This window comes from Lactuca virosa, chromosome 4 (genome assembly GCF_052849685.1).
Source record: "Lactuca virosa cultivar CGN04683 chromosome 4, Lactuca_virosa_CGN04683_v6, whole genome shotgun sequence".
NCBI lineage: Eukaryota > Viridiplantae > Streptophyta > Magnoliopsida > Asterales > Asteraceae > Lactuca > Lactuca virosa.
This window is the reverse complement of record NC_136429.1, coordinates 163,601,819-163,616,224: the sequence shown is the minus strand read 5'-3', so window position 1 is coordinate 163,616,224 and position 14,406 is coordinate 163,601,819.

Sequence of the window (14,406 nt, the reverse complement as noted above, 5' to 3'; positions counted from 1 at the left end):
AAGGAATTCAAATCACCATAAGAATCAAATATTTAGTTTGATTTAGAGATCGTTGAGCTTGAATCCAACATTACTAAACGATGGAGATGAAGAAAAATGCAATCAAAATGATTGCAAGAAACTGGATATGGCTTTGGTAAAATCTGAATCTGAGTGCACACCAATTGGAGTCAAAGATAATTGTCTGATTTGTTCAGTGGCTTCAATTCTTCCTGTTCATGAGGTACTTGTGGCAATGGTGATGATGAAGAAGATAAGTCAACGGGTCTAGTAACTATACAGAAGCTAGAAGCTTCATCAAGTTCAACTTCTATGTTACTAAGAGAGTTTCCTAAACTCCAACCTGGTTGGCCACTCCTTAAACGATCCATTTCATCTGATAAATCGCGTGTCCACCAGATCTCTTGGTTTTGTGGGCTATGAGGCTACCCACAAGACATTGCTTTCAAATCACAAACTCAAATTCCCAAAATAATGATAAAAAAAATGGATCGTTAGCCATAATTCTAGAAAATGGAGCAATTGTTTGTGTGGGTGGTGATGAATTTCAATTTAATTTATCTTCTTCCCCAACTCATGATTCAAGTTGTTTACCAAGAGAATTAGAGAGGGGGACCCTTTGTATATTAAATAATATTCATTTTTTCTTTTCATTTTTTTAATAAAACAAAACCTCATAAATGGTTTTGTGGTAGTTAAATGATGGAAATTCCCTTCGATTATTTTAATAAAATATCAGTTACCGGACAAAAGATGACAGAGTGAGCAATAAGGACCTTTTGTTAAAAGTTTTGAAACCACAGGGACCACGTGGGAGGTTTTTTGAACTTGAAGACTATATGTCAGATTCTTGGAAAGCACAAGGACAATTTATGAAGTTTTGTCTTGTTTTTAATTTGGCAAATATGAAAGTGAAGTATGACGAGGAAGAGTTGCTTTTGATAATATTATGTTTAATGTCAAATTCTTATTCCAATATTAGAGACATAATACTTTACAAAAATGACACCTCAATTGACGAAGTTTATGAAGCCCTATATGTTAAGGAAAAGATGAAGTGGATGGTGTCTATTGATGGCTCAAGCTACTCAAAAGCTAAGGGTTTATTAGCTCATGACAGATTAAAAGAGAAAAGCTCAAATAATGGGTTCTAGGAAATAAAGGCATATTGCAATCTAGAGGCAAGCTCAAGACTTAAAAATATTTCAAGAAAAACAAGCATGGGATATCTCAATGCTACAAACATTCCCTCTGTCTCATAATTATTGTCCACTTTTGACTTTTAAAGTCTTTATTCATCAACTTTAACATTAGTAAAAAAATATGAGAGTTTCTTGTAGTTGTTGTCAAATATGTCAGTATTAATGACTAGCAGATTCTTGATTCCACTTGTACCTATCATATGTTTTCATATAACGTTTGATTTACCACTTTCAAGAAAATTTATGTTCTTGGTCTAGTTATGAGTATCAATGACTCTTTACGCAATATGGAACATATTGGCACTATCCAAATGCAATATGTTCGTTGTCACAATTATTGTAACATCGTGATTTTTACAACAAAATTTTCTTTTATTTTAACAGATTTTTAACATAAAATCGCATAGGAAATCTTAAGTATTTAGTTTAAAACATTTTTAAAAACATAACGTTACTTTAAAACCAAAATTATAATTTCAAACCGTTTAAAATACAACAGAAGTAAATGTACTAAAAAGTAAAATATCAAAATATGTCCAAACTGGTATCATATATTCGGTCACAACTACCCCATAAGTAACCCCCTCACCAACGATAATCTCCTAAGCTGATGGCACCGATCATAAGGAACAAAAGAGAAGAAACAAGTTTTAACCCCTGCTAAATGAGTTCAATAAAGATTACACATAGCCAAAGGTAAAAATACAATCCCCAGACGGGTCAATCATTCAGATTATGATAAAGCATAAAATGATATACAAGTTCCACATAGTGATATCCACATATCATAATCGTTTTATTTGATCACATATATACATACTCATCCTCATGTTATGTAACAACCATCTAATACACATTCCATCTTTTAATACATAAGCATCAATTATCATCAAATTCATCTTTATAATATATTTAATCCTTTATCATCAAAATCATCTTTTAATAACATTATCATCGTATATCACAAACTTCATCTTTTAAAGTGTAATTTATCCATCATGGCCTAACTCATCTTGTGTAAGCGAGTGTGTCTTAGTGCATCCTTACCCAAGAGAATCACCACGTTCATTAATCATGTGCTTGCATAGTTAAATGATCTAAGTGGCTCATGACTTCCACCTGAATCACCATCCCCAAGACTTCACTTTCGCTACTCTAAGTGGTCATTGAGGATTTAGTATTAGCGGTGTCATTACATCCATAACACCTCCTAATCCAACGTAATGCTTGATCTAGTCCCATCATGTACCAACATCACTTCAATTCCCGAACACCGTAGTATATGAGTACCATGTGTCATAAGATCTTCGAGATATATTGAGTAACTAGCATCCTAAGTGGCTAAAGCTCTTTCCTATAGGTCCTCTTTTAACCTAATAGGCCCTTAGTTTTCTATATAAGGTTTTTCACAAGAGCATCATGCTACCCAAATCCCCTACGCACACCTCGGAATAACATCCATACATCATATAAAGCATATAACTCATACCATCTAGACAAGTATTAAAAACATGCATTATAATCACCAAATAAACATCTAATCATAGTCATACATCGTTCTCTCAAGAAACTTATGCTAGCATGTCATATGCATTAAATTCATCTTAGTGGAATCAACATAACAACTAATTCCTAACATGGAAAATAGATAACAAAGTATAAAGTAGCATAAAAAATAATACATCATATCCAATCACAATTAATAATAAGTTCATCCTAATAAGAATCAAATCACCATCTATGAAGTGCACATTTCAACTAATGCACCTTAATGAGTAAAACTACAAACTCATATTTTGACTTGATGAATCGCTCCTTCAAATTCAAGTCTTGTATTTACATAAAGTTGTCAAGACCTTAACTAATAATCACATATACCAATAAATTATTAAGTAGAGTCTAAGTTTTACAACACAACTTTAATTCATGTTAACTTTTATACCTTTTTTAAAGATTTCACAGCCCGACCCCTGTTTAGTGTTTTGAGCATAAATCATAATCTATAACTCCAAATGGTTTGATATTAGTGTACCTGGAAATTATACTCTATTTCCAACAACTTTCTATGTCTAGTGATTTTGTCTAATTTGGACTAGATTAGACTCTACAACACTTTCAAGTTGGGATAACATTAGTGTACAAATTTCTAACATTTGTCAAAATCACCATATGCTTCAATGCTTTAGACAAGGGATTAAAGCCACTTAATTTTACATACAATAAGCCTTGAATGAGATATCAAGACAAGCATTGAGTACTCACAGAAATACTAAAGGTATGACATAATATGGAAGTAAATAAGATGCTCTTAACACACCAAAAACACAATCCTACACCTACCATTCAAGAGCTCATTAAGTTCGAAATTAAGATACGTGAAAGGATCTCTCTTAGTTGGAACTTTATACAAGAATTGTATGAAATATAAGGTTGTTATTTCAGCCCTTAAATTGTTATTTAGGTAGACAAATACAACATAAAACAACCAAGAATTGCAAGGCCTTTCAAGCTATATGTTGGCATCTTATGCTAGCATAATAATTCACATATAAGACACTTAGGGACTATTTCGAGAACCTTAATAATGGTTCAAAACATGGATTTTTATGAAGAAATTGCACACAAGAATTCAAAAGAATTGATAGTGAAAGAAAAAAGAATTATAGCACCAACGTGAAATCAATTCAACCTCATAACTCCAACCAATAACTAGCAATTAAAGGTTAATTACACAAGGAAGAAGGAAATCAAGAAGCTTACCAATTGAGTCGACTTCACAGCCTCAAGCACACTATAATTCTTGTCAAACCCTCTCTATCTCTCTCTCTCTCTCTCTCTCTCTCTCGCCTTGCATCGCCAATTCACACACACCCTTCCTTGCTCGATTTTTTATCACTTTCTTATTGATGCACATTCAATGGTACAACAACACAATGTAGTCGTTCCTAATATGCACGTAATATGCCAAAAACAAAAGAAATAGATGTGATCAATTAAAATCGTTGAATGCATAACCAGGGGGTTATATGAGATTTCTCAATTTAGTCCCTTGACTTTTAGCCTTGACCCATATAAACACCAACCCCCAACCTTGGGTAGTATAACATTTTAGGTTTCTTTAATGACATTTAAGCCCCTATATTTCATTTAAGCCTTTTTATGACGTATCTTTACCATATTTTCCCACAAAACCATTTAATTAAATTATATACCTTTCACATATGGATTAATTATTTTAGATATTACTTAAAACCATTTTATTTAATTTCTTTCATTTTAATATCATAAAACTGAAAAAACTTTACAACAATTAATGTTAGTATAATGGAAAACCAACATTGTAAATAGAAGAATTTTTGGGTCGTTATAATTCTACCTTCCTTAAAAGGATTCCGTCCTCGGAATCTCTAAGTCATTGCATCATCCTTTTTTTTCTAGATCATATCATCGAGTTGTACTCCACATTTGATCATAAGTCACACTATATGTCTACCCAACCACTTTGATTTCTCATTTTAACCATATGTGTTTTCACAGTATTAGCGACTCCCCACAAAAAGCACCACTAGTGGATTATGATGGGTTTTCTAGGTTACAACATAAATATTTGCACAACGGATTATACTCATAAAATTTTATGGGCACATGCAACCAAGACCTCTATGGCATTTGTTACTATTATTTCAACATACTTTATGAAACAATATTTAACCTACTAAAATCGAAAATTACAAGGATTAGAATCATGCCTTTTAGTATATTCAAATATAGTAACTCTCGAGTTCTTCAAATGCTCCATGGAAAGCTAACATCTAATAGTGTGAATGTCTCTAATGGTTTACACCCAAAACCGTAAAACACTAGAACTTGAAAGAGAGAGAGTAGAAAGAAGTGAAAATCAGATTTCACCTTCTAGGTATCATTAACCACAAATTTGTGATGCCCAATGGTCCTATTTATAGTTTAGGTAACATGCAAATAAATCTAGATTTGAACAATTAAAAATTAGATTTAATCCTCAGTTTAAATCTTTTCCTTATCAGCTATCAGGAGGCTTCCAGAAACCCTAAATGCTCTTATAAAGTCGCCCATGTATTTGTAGGTTCTAGAATTTCTTTTTTTGTTCAACTATTGAAAAATTACAATTCACTCCCTTGCACTTTTAATTAATTTTAATTAATCCCGAATTAATTTCAGATTACTTCTGACTAATAATTAATCAATTCCAACTATTTCTAATTAATTCAAACTTAATTATTAACTATTCCTAATTAATATATTAATCATATAATATATTAAAAAATCATTTTGTCTCTCTCCTAATATTAATTCTAGTTATTTCTAGTTATGAGGGCAACCCAAAAATGGCTTTACTTTTATTCACTAAGATTATACCAATTTAATTAAGACCTTAGACACCTTAATCCAACAGTCTCCCACTTGGATAAGTCGTTAACTATAACTGTAAGTATATACTATGAATAACCAGTAACGAGTGCTTTCCAAAGCCACTGCCAAACTCTGATTAACAAAAGTTGGTCCTAATATAAGTGATACCCTATTCCTTTATTCTTTAAGATAACGTATGAACATGAGACATGGATACAAATCAATCTCATAGTCCAAGAATTTGTTTCTCGATTTCCGATTTATGATGATTGTATTCAGGCTACTAACTGAACACATCAATTTAGTCTGGTCTAGGCCTAACACATGAATATCAACATCAAATAACCGAAGGGTCCAAAGATATTTCTTTTCCTATTAAGGCAAAAGGAACGAATAAACTTTGACTATTCAATCATAACCTTTACTCACCATGTCATACATGGAATTACATTTTATAACATCTAGTTACAGATGTGTTGATGCAAAACCAATGCATAACAGATTTGCAAACTATGACTTATATATCTCTGTTTCAAGAATAGAAGATATTATCGTTTTAGAATTACTTGTGATTGAATCCATGAAGTACTATCTAAGCGCGGGTTTAGCTAATTCTTAAAATCTCTATTTTCCAAGTACTCATGAATACTACAACAATCTCTATGCAATATCCAATCAACATGGACAATCTACAAATATTCCATGATAGTCTTAAATCAATACCTACTCCTAAAAGTATGTCTGAATGTGGCATTTTGAATAAATTAATATTCAGGAAGTAACAGGAGAAATGAAACACAATAATAAACTAACTGTTCTATGACATCATACTCTTTGAATATAAATAATTCCTTATTATTTAATCACCATAATAGTTATAGATTTATTGATTGTATAAATGTTTCATGGTAATCGAATTAACAACTAAACTTGTAAACATTTCTAATGCCAATTCTCTTAGCATGCATATCATGTTTTCTTTGGTAATTAGTATTGTGAACGAATCATCGAAAAGATATTCATTTCACAACTAGATCTCCATCCTCAACCCTTTTCTTCGATGTAGTGGATTTTCCCCCTTTTATGCATTGACCTTCTGTGATCTCAAGAATCATTAGTCAACACGATTTCACTTTCAGATAATATCTCTAATGGAAACTTGTTACTAAAACCAACTCCAAGGTCAACTATAAAGTCTTTTATTCCAGGTATGCTCCTTGGATACTTCACTTGCACTAATGTAATTTGACTCAAAATGGCGAGTATACCACAATATTCTACATGAAACCTCTCATGCTGTTGCAATACACTTTAAAATGAATGTCCATTTAGATTATGTGACATCCCATATTTTTCAGAACAGAGAAAACTTTTCTTTACGCTATAAAATCATAATATCTTTGTTTGCGGAAAATCCCAGTACAATAAAACATTTTGTGGAAACTGTCTTGTTTTATTAAATTATCTTTGAGTAAAGATGTTGTTTCAAAATACAAAAACTTTAAGGATATCATAATCAACACATAACATTGTTACAGCGTAAAGACCTAATGGTCCTGAACACTATTACAAGTTGTCTTTTAATCACTCGACATCATAAGCAAGTTCCAGCAAATTTAACCCTGCTACATGTGATGCATATAATTTGAGTGGGTTAGGTTGGGAAACCTGGTGAGACACATATGGTTTTCAATCCCATAATATTATTATGATAATAATTTATGATTATCAAACCTGCAAAACCAGTTGTTACCAAAACATATAGATATATCCATTAACTTAGATATCTATAAAACATTACACCCATACACACCCATCCCAACCGATTCTCACAAATCCTAGTCCATGATTATCAGGAAGAATCAACTCACCTGGTGAATCGTTTAGAGCAATGGTTTGACTACACAACTAGGGGATTCCTTGGCCGATATAAGTCATAAAGGCACTTAAGCCATCATAGTATTTGATAAATATGGTATCCAATTTCATCTATGTCTATGGGTTATGATCCCACACTAGCAACGTAATTCACAAGACTGTCTATAATGATCAAGTGTTGTCATCTTACTATGGGAGATGACCAGACATACCGTTACAGTTGCCTGATCTGGACCCACCATTTGTGGTCATCCAAAGGAATACTTTATTTTACTCCGGTACGTAATCCATACATCGACACCAAATAGTGTTACATAATAGAGTTCTACTCTCCATTCCTATTACACACACCCTTAATATGATGCTACCCAATATCCAAACTTAATTGAACTAAGAATGCCCTTTAAGCCCCAATGTATAACTAGACAAGATTACAAAGCCTGTAATTAACACAATTTCTTGCCTATATAATATTTTTACAATACAGGGTGTAACTAAACACTCCTTTGATTTAACTTAAACTAAGTATCCTTTATAAATCTTATTTCATTACTAGGTAAGACCATAATGCTTATAATCGATTTCAAACACATTTTCCTATTTATATCATACTATCGCAATACAGTATGCGACTATTCTTTTATCCAACTTAACTGGATCTAAATATTCTTTATATGTTTTAGTTTTAAACTTAGACCAAATTACAATCCTTGAAATAAACTTTTAATACTAACCCTGTTTAGACAACATTATTGTAAGTTAGTGTATATTTTTAACGCAGAGTATCATGTATTTTAATGTACAACAATCTTTTAAGTAATAATACTTATTTTTAAGATTATCATGTAATACTATCATATAAAAATTTAACACATAATTAACCATATATGGTTCACACAGTATATGTTATCAAATATACATTTAACAAATAGTCCAGATAATAAGCAATTAATTCATAAATAAACTTTCAACAAATAAATAATACTTTGTATTAGAATCATGTTCATAAAAGTAACTATGCACTCACCTAATTTAGGTGGAAGAATCGTGGGAAAATCAGATCTTTGTCTGACACTTTAGATTCCCTTTTAAAACGACCTAAACATGAATATTACTAAACCTTATTATTCATTCGTATTTATAAATTTTAATCATTATAATGTTTTTATCAGATTTATTAATAATCCCAAAAGAACATTGACTTATAGTTGATAAGGAACAATCAGGCAAGATCGTATCGGAGGTAGGATCCGTTTGGTATATAGAAATATATATTGTTTCGAAAAAATCGACTTTAAACACCTCACAGTCTAGCCTAGACATCACTCTCGTAAGTAGATCGGTAAGTATTACGACTAATATTACTGATAAATCTTATTTATAAGTTCATAATAATGTTTACGAACAAAATATAAGTTATACTTAAAGCACGGTAGGCATAACTTGTTTAGCGGAAAACCGGACATTACGCGGGCGGAACTTCGAAACCAAAAACTCTATTTCTTTGGGCTCTCTAACACTCCATAGCTTCACTACTAACACCTAATAAGTCCTAAAATAGGGCCTCGAGAAATCGAGAGCGTTTGGAAGTTATTTGGGGAGGATTGGTGCAAGACTGAACAAAAAACGAAGGTATTTAAAGCCATACAGGAGGAGCGCACCGTGCCTGGTGATGTGGCAGCCTCTCTTTAAGCCACATTTCACCGTCTGGTTGGAAGCCTCGGGCGTTAATAGTGCTCTCTGATTGTGTCACATGTCGAGATCTGGGCCATCAGAATTTATTAATTTTCTAAAATTCATAACTTCCACATACATACTCTATTTTTGATGGTTTATATATCCATGCATAAGTATTGACGATTACTACAACTTTCATTTAGACTTCGTCATCTAATTTTCACTTTATTTTTCGTTTTACGGTTCGATAGAGCTTAGACTATAGATGATGATGTGGAATTCAAAACTTCTTCATACGAGCTCCATTTTCGACGTTCTTTATATCGTCGATTTCATATTGAAGAGTACTAGAGAATTCATTTATATTGTTTTGGCTAACAATAAACCGATTTTTATTTTGAGTTTTGTGTCACACACTGTTGTACTATGTCGAAACTTCGAAAAATCATAGCTTCCTCATACGAAGTCATGTTTAGGCGTTCTTTATATGCATGATTTCCTATCTACGAGTACTACGACTTTAATTTAGATAACTTAGGGTAATAAGCAACCTATCTCTGATTATCTTTTTATGACACATGTTGTCGTATCGGTTTGAACAATCTCACGATGCTCAAAACATCTAAGACATTAGAATAAGCATAAGTCATTACATACATGATCGATCCTATATTCAAATCTTATGGGACTCGACCCATCCTATCATTTTCATGACTAGTACAAATGACTTTTGAGATTCACTCAACTCCTTGTTGTGAAGCATACGAACAATCCCTTTGGAATTTTCCATGTTGAAACCATTCAACATATTGTGATGTGACTGAATCCTATTAAACATTTTGATCTATAGTCTTAGATCCGAAGACCAAGTATCAATATCGAATACAAAGAACGGTAATGGTTAGGTCAAATAATTCAGATGTTAATTACATTAATAATATTAAAGTAAAGACAAATCCCCCAAGCTTTTATGCTTGATTGATTAAAAAGTGAAATGGATTAATGAGTTGATTACCAAATTGTAATATTACTAGTTATCTTGCTTGGATTTCCTAGTACTAATAATTAATGAACTACTAACACAAAGATCATGCAAATAGTGAACACATAATTAATTAAATATATTTGAACTATGAACGATATGATCTAGTAATTTCTTGTCAATGGTCATGACAATCAATCGAAGCATAACATGGATAACAAATACTCTCTAACACAATCAATGTCAACACTTAATATTACCTAACCATAGGATTTGATCAATCTCTATTCCTAACAGTTTAATGATCAAAAACTAATAAAGATTCAAGTTAATATAATTAGATTAGTCCTCCTAACTACACATAACTCAGCAATAGGCAACAAAAATCATAACTTTAACATGAAAGGTAAAGCAATCAATCGAACACACGTATTAACCAAACTCACATAATCCTACTAACGAAATCAAAACATATTCAACTTGGGTTCATCAAGATCTAGTGAAAGTAAAGGCTTCTACAGAATATTCAGTAAATTAAAGCAGAACAACATCACCCAAAAGATTGCTAGAAACGATCATCAAGCAAACCCGAAGTGAAATCTCGATGCAAATAGCGCTTGAATCTTCAATTCCTTTCTCCAATCTAATCTCTAGCTTCAAAGTCGACCACTAAATGGTTTATGGACGTCAAAACAAAGTAAAAGTTACAACAAATGGATTCCAAATCCTACACACCGATTAGGGTGAAAAATCTCGTGTTTTTACAGATTTAGTGACACCATGACGTGGTAGAGGTTTCACCACATTGTGGTAGTCGATTTCCTTGTCGCATATGAATACGTAGACTAAGATGTGCTTTTTTTGATATTTTTGATCCACCATGTCGTGGTAATGCCCTTGCCACGACGCGAGAATCGGAAATTATCATTAGGTAAGGACACAAAAGTCGTTCGAAATTTTGTGTAGTTTTTAGAACATCTCAAATCTCCTTAATCGGAGTTACGAGTCATTAGATATGGCCAAAATAATGAAGAGAGGTCAATCTGTCCGACAACATCCTTCTTGCTATTACATTGTCTTTTTAGCTCTGTTTTCCTCCTTTTTCATCCCAACTCCCATTTTAACTGTAAATCAACATTTCAAAGCATATTAAGTATCATATATCTTAAAATATAACATTTTTATCCAATATATTAGGAAAATGAACTAAAACATATAGTTAAATAAGGTCATATCAAAATACCCCACTTATATTTTGCTTGTCCTCAAGCAAACTAGATTGTTATTATACTACCATATCAAAACTTTACCCACCAACATCACATAGAATAACCCAATTTAAATTCACCAATTATGTCTCACCTCAATGTATATATTTGTGTCTAAAATCCTAAATAGTTCCTAAGTTGTAAATACTCACATTCCTCATAAATGTTCCCCACCTATTTTGAACAACATTCATTTTTGCATTCCTTCAATCTACGCCCTTTTATTACCCTTTTCGTTTCAAAAGTTATTGTCAAGCTTCAAGCGACACGACTTAAAAATAAAAACATATATACAAATATCCTAAAAATAAATCTAAAATTCAATGTTTCACACTATTTTTTGGAACTCTTTTCTCTTTTTCTCATTTTTTTCATAACTTTTTTCAATTTTTCTCTCAAAATTTCAACTTCAACAAATAAACAAGCAAATTGTTCTAACTTGTTTCTACTAATAATATAGTTCTTGATTTTCTAAGAAATCCATTGGGGTACTCAGAATCTCTTAGGCCACTAATGGAGCTCATCACTTTCGATGAAACCCATATACCGACTTTATTTCCATCTGATCCAAGCTTTTATAATTTGGTGGATAGATATAAATATCCTGTGAAGAATACTAACTGGGCTTCAAAGGCCACAAATTGACTCCACTCGTGAACTGTTACTTATATATATATATATATATATATATATATATATATATATATATATATATATATATATATATATAACTAGACTCAAGGCAATTAAATTTGGAAACTTAACTCACTCTATTTTAACAGGAAGGGCTCAGGAGATAAATTGTCGACCGATAGGCTTTTCATGGGGTCTAAATATATATACAACGCAAAACGTATTATGTCCCTCAAACTACACAAGTTCACGTTTTTGTCTCATGATTTCACTAGTACTAGGAAGCCACAAATATATTATAACATATTAGCTAATCAAAACCTTTAACTTAGCATCAGATTATTCCACACTATACTAGAAAACTTAGTTCTAAAACAATAATTTTTTAAAAAATTTACTTGATTTTTTTAGTTTAGATCATTTTTCAAGTCTTTATTTTTCCATTTTTCTAAATCTAGCATATATTTTTATTAAAATCTAGCATGCTCTTTCTTGTTTTCGATCCCCTACCCCACGCTTAATTTATACAATGCCCTCATTATATTTAATAACAATTAAAACATATAAAATAATAGAGGGAGAAAAGGAATGAACCCGCCTTCGGAATGTAGTCGCGAGATTGGATTGACTGTTGTGGTTGCCTATTGATACTAGGCTTGAATTTATCTACTGGGAAACTTCTAGAAATCTAAACATCCTTGCTGAAATTGGTGGACTCTTGGAAAAGAAGTATGTGGCAGACAGCTGAACTTCATAGCTCATAAATAATCTGTATAGGCTGTTGCCACGTCGTGGCAGGTAGTGGACCACGGCGTGGTCTCTGGAACTCTAATTTCGAGAAAATATCCATCACGACGCGCAATGAGAATTGGTGCGTCGCAGTCTTCAAATTTTGGAAAAATCAATTGCGATGGAATCAATAACCACGTCGCGGGTTAGCTAGTTCTACGACGCGGCTTCGTGAAAATTAGAATTTTACATCGCTGAATAAATTGACCAATCTAGAAGTGGGACTTCTCGACCGGTCCCTCATATTAGTTTTCTTTCATGTGTAGCATCAGTAGCTCAGTAGACTTCTCGTTTTTGCTCCATGTCAAATGTGTACCCCACATTTATTTATGTGTCATGCCTCTCGCTCTCTTTTCGTAATAATCCACCCCGCTTTTGAATTTTCGCCCATCATCAATTTTTTAGATGAAAATTTGCTTGTCAGAAAAATGAAAATCATCAAAAAGCACTTTTATTGAAAACTATAACTAAAAATAAAAACTAAAATGGATCGCACATAGATACCTCTCCAACGACGGCATCATCACCCCATGCTTCGAAACAGAAACCAGAAAAACAGGGACTGTGGTGCGCTAATGGTCATACCATGGCATGGTTCCTGCATTTTAGCTTGTTCTTGTTCTTCATTCGATTCTTCTACAAGAAACCTCTCCAGCTCCTCCAAATCTTTTTCTATGATTGAATAGATCATCTAGTGCCTGGAACTCACGCTCAAGAATAGCAACAATCGTATCCATTTAAATAAAAATAAAAACTAAAAACTAAAAAACTAATCTATAAAAAAAAGTTTGATCAACAAATAAAATATCCAAACTAAACGTAACCGTTCCCTAACAACGGCGCAAAAAACTTGATGTGTTTTTTATGCACTTGTTTTTATTTATAAAGTCCTATCAAATCTCAACTAGTCTTAAATACAAATAGGAAATGTACCTAGTCGTGAAGTAATATATTTTAAGGTAAGAAAGGTGTCGAGCACAGGGAACGAGAATGGTTTAGATCAAATAATTCAAATGTTAATTAAATTAATAACGATAAAGTAAAAGGGGGGAGGGGGGTTGTTTTTAACATATTGTTTTAACACTCAATTAATCAAACGAAACTAAATAACTAAATGAAAAAAATAGATAAGAAGTACTTCCACTAGAATACGAATCTCCCAAATTTCTTTGCTTGATTTATTAGAAGTACAATGGATTAATGAGTTGATTACCGAAGTGTAATAGGACTAGTTATATTGGTAAAATTTGCTAGTACTAATAATTAATGAACAACTAACACAGAGATCATGCAATTAGTGAATACATAATTAATTGAATATCTTTGAACTATGAACGACATGAACTAGTGATTTCTTGTCAATGGTCATGACAATCAATCGACGCATAGCATGTGCAACTAACACTCTCTAACACAGTCAAAGTCAACACTTAATATTACCTAACCCTAGGATTTGATCAATCTTTAGTCCTAACATTTTAATGGTCATAAACTAATTAAGATTCAAGTTAATGTAATTAGATTGGTCCTCTTAACTACACATAACTCAAAAACATGCAATAAAAATCATAACTCTAACATGAAAGGT